The sequence below is a fragment of the Ranitomeya variabilis genome, chromosome 3 (genome assembly GCF_051348905.1).
Source record: "Ranitomeya variabilis isolate aRanVar5 chromosome 3, aRanVar5.hap1, whole genome shotgun sequence".
Classification (NCBI taxonomy): Eukaryota; Metazoa; Chordata; class Amphibia; order Anura; family Dendrobatidae; genus Ranitomeya; species Ranitomeya variabilis.
The window spans coordinates 469,311,266-469,321,935 of NC_135234.1; positions in this window are offsets into that span (position 1 = coordinate 469,311,266).

Below are 10,670 nucleotides of genomic sequence, written 5' to 3' on the forward strand. Positions count from 1 at the left end.
GAATGGTGCTGCACTTGCAAGACTAAAACTCCAATCCATGCTTTCAATATAGACGGAGAAAAATGAATAGTACAACTGATTACAGTTGTGATAAGATATTTCATGAACATAGTTTTTACATATTAGTTCTGAATTCAAGAGTTCTAATGCTATTGTATAGTAGTGATGAGTGAGCACTAAAATGCTTAAATGCACATTACTCGAACCAAGCAATTCCTAATGCTCGGATGCTCCTTTTGAGTTACGAGTATAATGGGAGTCAATGGAAAATCAGAGCATTTTTTCAGCAGACCCTACAAGGAGGTCTGAGGTGGCAGTGAAAATGTTAAAGAAGTTCTGAATGGAAGGGGAACAGCTTGGAAAAAAAAAACAGAAGCACCTCTGACTTCCAGATCGCTGCTGAGAGCAATTGTGTCACACTTACTCCATTTTAAAGGTAAGGTACCGCGTTTGTAGATCATTAATAAATCACTGTAATGCAGCATAACATGCTGCTATAACCAAGTTTTAAATGCATGTGAAACAGATTTCGTGTGTTATATGAGTTTAAAGAAGGAACTGGGGGCTGACATCTTGGTTTCACAGCAGTTCACGACACTAACAGTGTCATTTTACGGCACCCCATGGACATAGGAGATAATAGACCGCCGCGGACCCTATCTATAACATTGTAGCTGCTTTAGCAGTGAGCTGGGCACGCCTCTGTGGGCTGCACAACTCACTGCTGTAGGTGTGACTGGCCACCATTTTATTATAGCCCAGTGCTCTCTGCCAAGCTCCACTTACTCTCTATCACAGGAGAAATGTGCACTGCTCCTCTGTACTCCAGGCACTGGGCAGACATCCTCTGCCCCTCACATGCTGCCCTGTGTGCTTCTCCTGCTGTGTCTCCACCTCCCCCCTCACACACAGACCATGTGATCTCTGGTAAGCTGCATTCACAGCCTGCAGAGAGAGGTGACACCTGACACCTGTCTCTGCCATACAATGTATCTCTCTCCTCCCTCCACAATGCCTGGCCATTCACTGCAGACCTGGAGCTCCTTCTTATCTTACTGAGGGATGAGTCACAGACAGCGCTGCACAGACAATGCTGCTCCATACACACCACATAAACTATGTAACTGTGTTTCTGATGCAGCAACTGCTGGTGATAGCAGATCACAGAGCAGTCACCCACAAAATGGCTCTGCCCTGTGATGCTGCTCTTCATTCTGCCCTAGGGATACTAGACCACCCAAAAGGGGAGGGAAATGGTGATGTCAGCAGTTACTGCCCCAATTTTCCAGCTAACAGTAAAGCTGGTAAGTCTTACTATAGCTGCTTGAGGTCTAAAATGGAAAATGCTCCCCCTAGTGATCAATATACACTCACTGGCCACTTTATTAGGTACACCATGCTAGTAACGGGTTGGACCCCCTTTTGCCTTCAGAACTGCCTCAATTTTTCATGGCATAGATTCAACAAGGTGCTGGAAGCATTCCTCAGAGATTTTGGTCCATATTGACATGATGGCATCACATAGTTGCCGCAGATTTGTCGGCTGCACATCCCTGATGCGAATCTCCCGTTCCACCACATCCCAAAGATTTCATGTTGTTTACGCCAAATTCTGACCCTACCATCCGAATGTCGCAGCAGAAATCGAGACTCATCAGACCAAGCAACGTTTTTCCAATCTTCTACTGTCCAATTTCGATGAGCTTGTGCAAATTGTAGCCTCAGTTTCCTGTTCTTAGCTGAAAGGAGTGGTACCCGGTGTGGTCTTCTGCTGCTGTAGCCCATCTGCCTCAAAGTTCGATGCACTGTGCGTTCAGAGATGCTCTTAGGCCTACCTTGGTTGTAACAGGTGGCGATTTGAGTCACTGTTGCCTTTCTATCAGCTCGAACCAGTCTGCCCATTCTCCTCTGACCTCTGGCATCAACAAGGCATTTCCGCCCACAGAACTGCCGCTCACTGGATTTTTTTTCTTTTTCGGACCATTCTCTGTAAACCCTAGAGATGGTTGTGCGTGAAAATCCCAGTAGATCAGCAGTTTCTGAAATACTCAGACCAGCCCTTCTGGCACCAACAACCATGCCACGTTCAAAGGCACTCAAATCACCTTTCTTCCCCATACTGATGCTCGGTTTGAACTGCAGGAGATTGTCTTGACCATGTCTACATGCCTAAATGCACTGAGTTGCTGCCATGTGATTGGCTGATTAGAAATTAAGTGTTAACAAGAAGTTGGACAGGTGTACCTAATAAAGTGGCCAGTGAGTGTATATATTTGTAAGAAAATATATAATATTTTTCATATAGAAATGTTTGCAAACAGTGCAAACATTGCATTAATACATTTCATTTACTATTTTAAGCTTAATTTCACAAAAAAACAAGCTACAAAAAAACTGGTGGCACCTTCCCTTTAAGGACTGACAACAAAACATTCAAAATCAAAGAGAAATTGGAGTTTACAGGAAAAAATGTTAAGAAACATTTTCCTGTATAATGACTTGTATATAAGGCAACATTTAAAAAGTATTTTTAAAAAATAATAATTTAAATAAACCATAATTGAAATTTGTACAAAAAAATTGGAAATTTTAGTGTAATTTATGAAGGAAGCAAGAAGTGCCAAAATTAGATGGAAGAGCGACTCAGATGCATCCTGTATTAGACATAAAAAAGGGCCTCATACACATTCTGGACAAATTGTCATGTAGTGGTACTCCTAGACTCATAAAGGCTCTGCACATAGTGCAAAGCCAAACAAATATTATAAGCAGGGTCATCCATACTCACTTGTGTTGAAGGCAACAACTGGAGGGCCTCATTTAAATATTGAAGATTAAAAACATTTTATGTGTTGCTGTCATCTGGTGCTGTGGAAAAGTCGCAGCTAATCCTGGCATGCCTCATTTTCATCAGCTGCCCATTCATTATAGAATCCAATTCAAAGTACTTGTCAACCACAAAGCTCTCCACAGAGTGGCACCCCCTTACATCTCCCTCATTGTAATAATTATGGGGGATAACTCAGGAGACTCTTTGCATGGAACAAGACAACTACAGGACACAGTTTTATAAGTGGTAAAGTCTATATTATCACATGGTGATTCAAACAGGTGCAGAGAGAAACTCAAGTCCACAACACTTGGTGCAAATAATAAATGCAGCTTAGCAGTCTATAGGAAACTTCAGAGGAAAAAGCAATCAAGCAGAAAGTCTATGAAGCACAGTTATTATTGAGGATACTTGACACGAATAAATCCTTGTCTTAATCCAGGCACAGATAGATATACTTATTAGGCAGTTCAAATCATATCTTAGCTCAACCAGGGAGGTTAATAGTCTCAGGTTATTGCAAAGCAGAAACAGCTTACATGTCCAGCAAATGCAGATGGAAGTAAACACGAACAGCAGAATTAGGAGGATTACTGGAAACTCAGATGAAGGAGGATTACTGGAAACTTGTGTATGCAGCAGGAACTAAGAGCAGAGTAGCAGGATCACCACACAGGTTCACAGGAGCAGGTGTATAGCCAGGGAGTAATCAGGGGTCAGGAGCTGGATGCAAGGCAGAATACTCTAGCACAGACTGAAGGCTGGAGTGGAGTTTTATAGCAGGAAGACACAGTGCACATGAGACCAAAGATGCCATCTTGAAAAAGGGCAGTAATGCACAAAAGGTAAAAAATGTTCAGAGTCCTGACATTACTCCCTCCTTAGAAGCGGCCTCAGGAAGATCCTGGACCTGGATTCTCAGGGAATCTCTGATGAAAACGAGAAATCTTCTGTTGGGCATTGATGTTTTCCACAGGTTCCCAAGAGTCTTCCTCAGGGGGATATCCCTGCCATCTTATCAGATATTGGAGCCGATTCCTGCGAATCCTGGAATCAATAATTTCCTCCACCACGAATTGTTCTTGCCCATCAATCACCACAGGTTGCGGAGGTGGCACAACACGTCCCTGGAAAGTATTAGGAGATACAGGCTTTAGTAAAGATACATGAAAATCTGGGTGTACCTTCATTGTCATAGGCAGCTTCAGCCGGCAGGCCACAGAGCTCACAATAACGTTGATCTTGAAAGGGTCAATGAATTTCTCTCCAAGTTTTTGTGAAGGAATGTTTAACTTCAGATTCTTAGTTGCTAACCACACGGAATCTCCTAACTTGAACATGGGTGCAGGTTTACGGAATCTATCAGCCGATCTCTTATAACGTTCTTGAGCTGTGGTCAGGGATTCCTTCAGAACCTCCAGATTCTGTCTCATCGCAGTCAGCCTTTCCTCCACTGCCGGAACCGGAGAATTAATTGGAGACCTAGGTAAAATACACGGATGATAACCCAGATTGGCAAAGAAAGGTGTAAATTTAGTGGAGGTGCTCTGAGAATTATTATATGAAAATTCAGCTAATGGCAACAAATCCAACCAATCATCCTGGAGATGGCTGACTGTTATGACCCCAATGGCGAGGGTCTCAGAGGAACGTGGAAGTCTGCAGAATACAAAAAACCAGCTCATAGGGCAGTGGTAACTGGGTTGACCATATATCTACACCTAACGCCAACACTAGAAGTAGCCGGGGATCATTCCTACGATGATTCTAGATGACACGCTCCAGCCGGAGAATCTAACTACCCCTAGTAGAGGAAAAACAAAGACCTTTCTTGCCTCCAGAGAAGGGGACCCCAAAGCTGGATAGAAGCCCCCCACAAATAATAACGGTGAGGTAAGAGGAAATGACAAACACAGAAATGAACCAGGTTTAGCACAGAGAGGCCCGCTTACTGATAGCAGAATAAAGAAAGGTAACTTATATGGTCAACAAAAACCCTATCAAAATCCACACTGGAAATTCAAGAACCCCCGAACCGTCTAACGGTCCGGGGGGAGAACACCAGCCCCTTAGAGCTTCCAGCAAAGATCAGGATATAGATTTGGAACAAGCTGGACAAAAATACAAAACCAAAACAAATAGCAAAAGCAAAAAGGCAGACTTAGCTGATATAACTGGAACCAGGATCAGTAGACAAGAGCACAGCAGACTAGCTCTGATAACTACGTTGCCAGGCATTGAACTGAAGGTCCAGGGAGCTTATATAGCAACACCCCTAACTAACGACCCAGGTGCGGATAAAAGGAATAACAGAAAAACCAGAGTCAAAAAACTAGTAACCACTAGAGGGAGCAAAAAGCGAATTCACAACAGTACCCCCCCCTTAGTGAGGGGTCACCGAACCCTCACTACGACCACCAGGGCGATCAGGATGAGCGGCATGAAAGGCACGAACTAAATCGGCCGCATGAACATCAGAGGCGACCACCCAGGAATTATCCTCCTGACCATAGCCCTTCCACTTGACCAGGTACTGAAGCCTCCGCCTGGAGAGGCGAGAATCCAAGATCTTCTCCACCACGTACTCCAACTCGCCCTCAACCAACACCGGAGCAGGAGGCTCAGCAGAAGGAACTACAGGCACAATGTACCGCCGCAACAAGGACCTATGAAATACATTGTGAATGGCAAACGACACAGGAAGATCCAGACGAAAAGATACAGGATTAAGGATTTCCAATATCTTGTAAGGCCCAATAAAACGAGGTTTAAATTTGGGAGAGGAGACCTTCATAGGAACAAAGCGGGAAGAAAGCCATACCAAATCCCCAACGCGTAGTCGGGGACCCACACCGCGGCGGCGGTTGGCAAAGCGCTGAGCCCTCTCCTGTGACAACTTCAAGTTGTCCACCACATGATTCCAGATCCGCTGCAACCTATCCACCACAGAATCCACCCCAGGACAGTCAGAAGGCTCCACATGACCTGAAGAAAAGCGAGGATGGAAACCAGAGTTGCAGAAAAAAGGCGAAACCAAGGTGGCGGAACTTGCCCGATTATTAAGGGCAAACTCAGCCAACGGCAAGAATGTCACCCAATCGTCCTGATCAGCAGAGACAAAACACCTCAAATAAGCCTCCAAAGTCTGATTGGTTCGCTCCGTCTGTCCATTAGTCTGAGGATGGAAAGCAGACGAAAACGACAAATCAATGCCCATCCTACTACAAAAGGATCGCCAGAACCTGGAAATGAACTGGGATCCTCTGTCTGACACAATATTCTCAGGGATGCCGTGCAAACGAACCACGTTCTGGAAAAACACAGGAACCAGATCGGAAGAGGAAGGCAGCTTAGGCAAAGGAACCAAATGGACCATCTTGGAGAAGCGATCACATATCACCCAGATAACGGACATGCCCTGAGATAGCGGAAGATCAGAAATGAAATCCATGGAGATATGTGTCCAAGGTCTCTTCGGGACAGGCAAGGGCAAGAGCAAACCGCTGGCACGAGAACAGCAAGGCTTAGCTCGAGCGCAAGTCCCACAGGACTGCACAAATGACCGCACATCCCTTGACAAAGAAGGCCACCAAAAGGACCTGGCCACCAGATCTCTGGTGCCAAAAATTCCCGGGTGACCTGCCAACACCGAGGAATGAACCTCGGAAATGACTCTGCTGGTCCACTTATCCGGGACAAACAGTCTGTCAGGTGGACAAGACTCAGGCCTATCCGCCTGAAATCTCTGCAACACACGTCGCAGATCTGGAGAAATAGCTGACAAGACAACTCCATCTTTAAGAATACCAACAGGATCAGCGACTTCAGGAGCATCAGGCACAAAGCTCCTAGAAAGAGCATCGGCCTTCACATTCTTTGAACCTGGTAAATACGAGACAACAAAATCAAAGCGGGAGAAAAACAATGACCAGCGGGCCTGTCTCGGATTAAGGCGTTTAGCAGACTCGAGATACATCAAATTTTTGTGATCAGTCAAGACCACCACATGATGCTTAGCACCCTCGAGCCAATGACGCCACTCCTCAAATGCCCATTTCATGGCCAACAACTCCCGATTGCCCACATCATAATTTCGCTCGGCAGGCGAAAACTTCCTAGAGAAAAAGGCACAAGGTTTCATAACAGAGCAACCAGGGCCTCTCTGCGACAAAACGGCCCCCGCTCCAATCTCTGAAGCATCCACCTCAACCTGAAAGGGAAGTGAGACATCGGGCTGGCACAAAACAGGCGCCGAAGTAAACCGGCGTTTCAACTCCTGGAAAGCCTCCACGGCAGCAGGAGCCCAGTTGGCTACATCGGAGCCCTTCTTGGTCATATCCGTCAAAGGTTTCACAATGCTAGAAAAATTAGCGATAAAACGACGGTAGAAGTTAGCGAAACCCAAGAATTTCTGAAGACTCTTAACTGACGAGGGCTGAGTCCAATCAAGAATAGCTCGGACCTTGACTGGGTCCATCTCCACAGCAGAAGGGGAAAAAATGAACCCCAAAAAGGGAACCTTCTGTACACCAAAGAGACACTTTGAGCCCTTGACAAACAAAGAATTTTCACGCAAAATTTTAAAGACCAACCTGACCTGCTCCACATGTGACTCCCAATTATCAGAAAAAACCAAAATATCATCCAGATAAACAATCAAAAATTTATCCAGATACTTCCGGAAGATGTCATGCATAAAGGACTGAAAAACTGAAGGCGCATTGGAGAGCCCAAAAGGCATCACCAAGTACTCAAAATGACCTTCGGGCGTATTGAATGCGGTTTTCCATTCATCACCTTGCTTAATGCGCACAAGGTTGTACGCACCACGAAGGTCTATCTTGGTGAACCACTTGGCACCCTTAATCCGGGCAAACAAGTCAGACAACAGCGGTAAAGGATACTGAAATTTGACAGTGATCTTATTTAAAAGCCGATAATCAATACAAGGCCTCAAAGATCCGTCCTTTTTTGCCACAAAAAAGAATCCCGCACCCAGAGGGGAAGAAGACGGACGAATATGTCCTTTCTCCAGAGACTCCTTGATATATGAACGCATAGCGGTATGTTCGGGTACCGACAGATTAAACAATCTTCCCTTAGGAAATTTACTGCCAGGGATCAAATCTATAGCACAGTCACAGTCCCTATGAGGAGGCAGTGCACTGGACTCAGACTCACTGAAGACATCCTGATAATCAGACAAATACTCAGGAACTTCCGAAGGCGTAGAAGAAGCAATAGACACAGGCAGGGAATCCCCATGAATACCACGACAGCCCCAACTTGAGACTGACATAGCCTTCCAGTCCAGGGCTGGATTATGGGTCTGTAACCATGGCAGCCCTAAAACAACCAAATCATGCATTTTATGTAAAACCAGGAAACGTATCACCTCGCGGTGTTCAGGAGTCATGCACATGGTAACTTGTGTCCAATACTGCGGTTTATTTGCTGCCAATGGCGTAGCATCAATACCCCTAAGAGGAATAGGATTTTCCAATGGTTCAAGAGTAAAACCACAGCGCTTAGCAAATGACAGATCCATAAGACTCAGGGCAGCACCTGAATCTACAAACGCCATGACAGGATAAGACGACAGTGAGCAAATCAAAGTTACAGACAGAATAAATTTAGGTTGCAAATTACCAACGGTGACAGGACTAACAACCTTAGCTATACGTTTAGAGCATGCTGAGATAACATGTGTAGAATCACCACAGTAGTAGCACAAGCCATTCTGGCGTCTATGAATTTTCCGCTCATTTCTAGTCAGGATTCTATCACATTGCATTAAATCAGGTGTCTGTTCAGACAACACCATGAGGGAATTTGCGGTTTTTCTATCACATTGCACCGAATTAGGTGTCTGTTCAGACAACACCATGAGGGAATTTGCGGTTTTGCGTTCCCGCAACCGCCGGTCAATTTGAATAGCCAGTGCCATAGTATCATTCAGACCTGTGGGAATGGGAAAACCCACCATAACATTCTTAATGGCTTCAGAAAGGCCATTTCTAAAATTAGCGGCCAGAGCACACTCGTTCCAATGTGTCAGCACGGACCATTTCCGAAATTTTTGGCAATACACTTCAGCCTCGTCCTGTCCCTGAGACATAGCCAGCAAGGCCTTTTCTGCCTGAATCTCAAGATTGGGTTCCTCATAGAGTAAACCGAGCGCCAGAAAAAACGCATCAATATCAGCCAATGCCGGATCTCCTGGCGCCAGCGAAAAAGCCCAATCCTGAGGGTCGCCCCGTAAGAACGAAATAATAATTTTTACTTGCTGAGCAGAGTCTCCAGATGAACAGGGTCTCAGGGACAAAAACAATTTACAATTATTCACGAAATTCCTAAACTTAAACCTGTCTCCGGAAAACAGTTCAGGAATCGGTATTTTAGGTTCTGACCTAGGATTTCTGATAACATAGTCTTGTATGCCCTGCACACGAGTAGCCAGCTGGTCCACACTTGTAATCAAGGTCTGGACATTCATGTCTGCAGCAAGCATAGCCACTCTGAGGTAAAGGGGAAGAAGAAAAAAAAAAAAAACTCAGAATCTTCTTTCTTATAATCCCTCTTCTGCAATGCATTAAACACTTAATACAGGCCTGGCAAACTGTTATGACCCCAATGGCGAGGGTCTCAGAGGAACGTGGAAGTCTGCAGAATACAAAAAACCAGCTCATAGGGCAGTGGTAACTGGGTTGACCATATATCTACACCTAACGCCAACACTAGAAGTAGCCGGGGATCATTCCTACGATGATTCTAGATGACACGCTCCAGCCGGAGAATCTAACTACCCCTAGTAGAGGAAAAACAAAGACCTTTCTTGCCTCCAGAGAAGGGGACCCCAAAGCTGGATAGAAGCCCCCCACAAATAATAACGGTGAGGTAAGAGGAAATGACAAACACAGAAATGAACCAGGTTTAGCACAGAGAGGCCCGCTTACTGATAGCAGAATAAAGAAAGGTAACTTATATGGTCAACAAAAACCCTATCAAAATCCACACTGGAAATTCAAGAACCCCCGAACCGTCTAACGGTCCGGGGGGAGAACACCAGCCCCTTAGAGCTTCCAGCAAAGATCAGGATATAGATTTGGAACAAGCTGGACAAAAATACAAAACCAAAACAAATAGCAAAAGCAAAAAGGCAGACTTAGCTGATATAACTGGAACCAGGATCAGTAGACAAGAGCACAGCAGACTAGCTCTGATAACTACGTTGCCAGGCATTGAACTGAAGGTCCAGGGAGCTTATATAGCAACACCCCTAACTAACGACCCAGGTGCGGATAAAAGGAATGACAGAAAAACCAGAGTCAAAAAACTAGTAACCACTAGAGGGAGCAAAAAGCGAATTCACAACAGCTGACATAACATCTTAGATATTGTTCCAGCATCTGGTTGGTACGCTCAGTCTGACCATTAGTCTGGGGATGGTAAGCAGAAGAGAGACAGACATTAATATTGAGTGCAGAGCAAAACCCCTTTCAGAATCTTGAAGTGAACTGTACTCCACGGTCAGAGATGATCTCATCCGGAACCCCGTGCAACCGAAAGACATTCTGTATAACCAAGTTCACTGTATCTTTAGCTGAGGGGAGGCCGGTGCACGGAACAAAATGAGCAGCTTTATTCAGGCGATCAACTACCACCATGATTGTATTCATGCCCCCCAATGTAGGCAGCTCCACAATAAAGTCCATTGATATAGACCCCCAAAGGTGGGACAGAACAGGTAATGGTTGTCGAAGACCCGTAGGTGCCACATGAGGAGTCTTGTAATGGGCACATACCTCGCAAGAGAGAACATAGTCCTTGGTATCCTTCA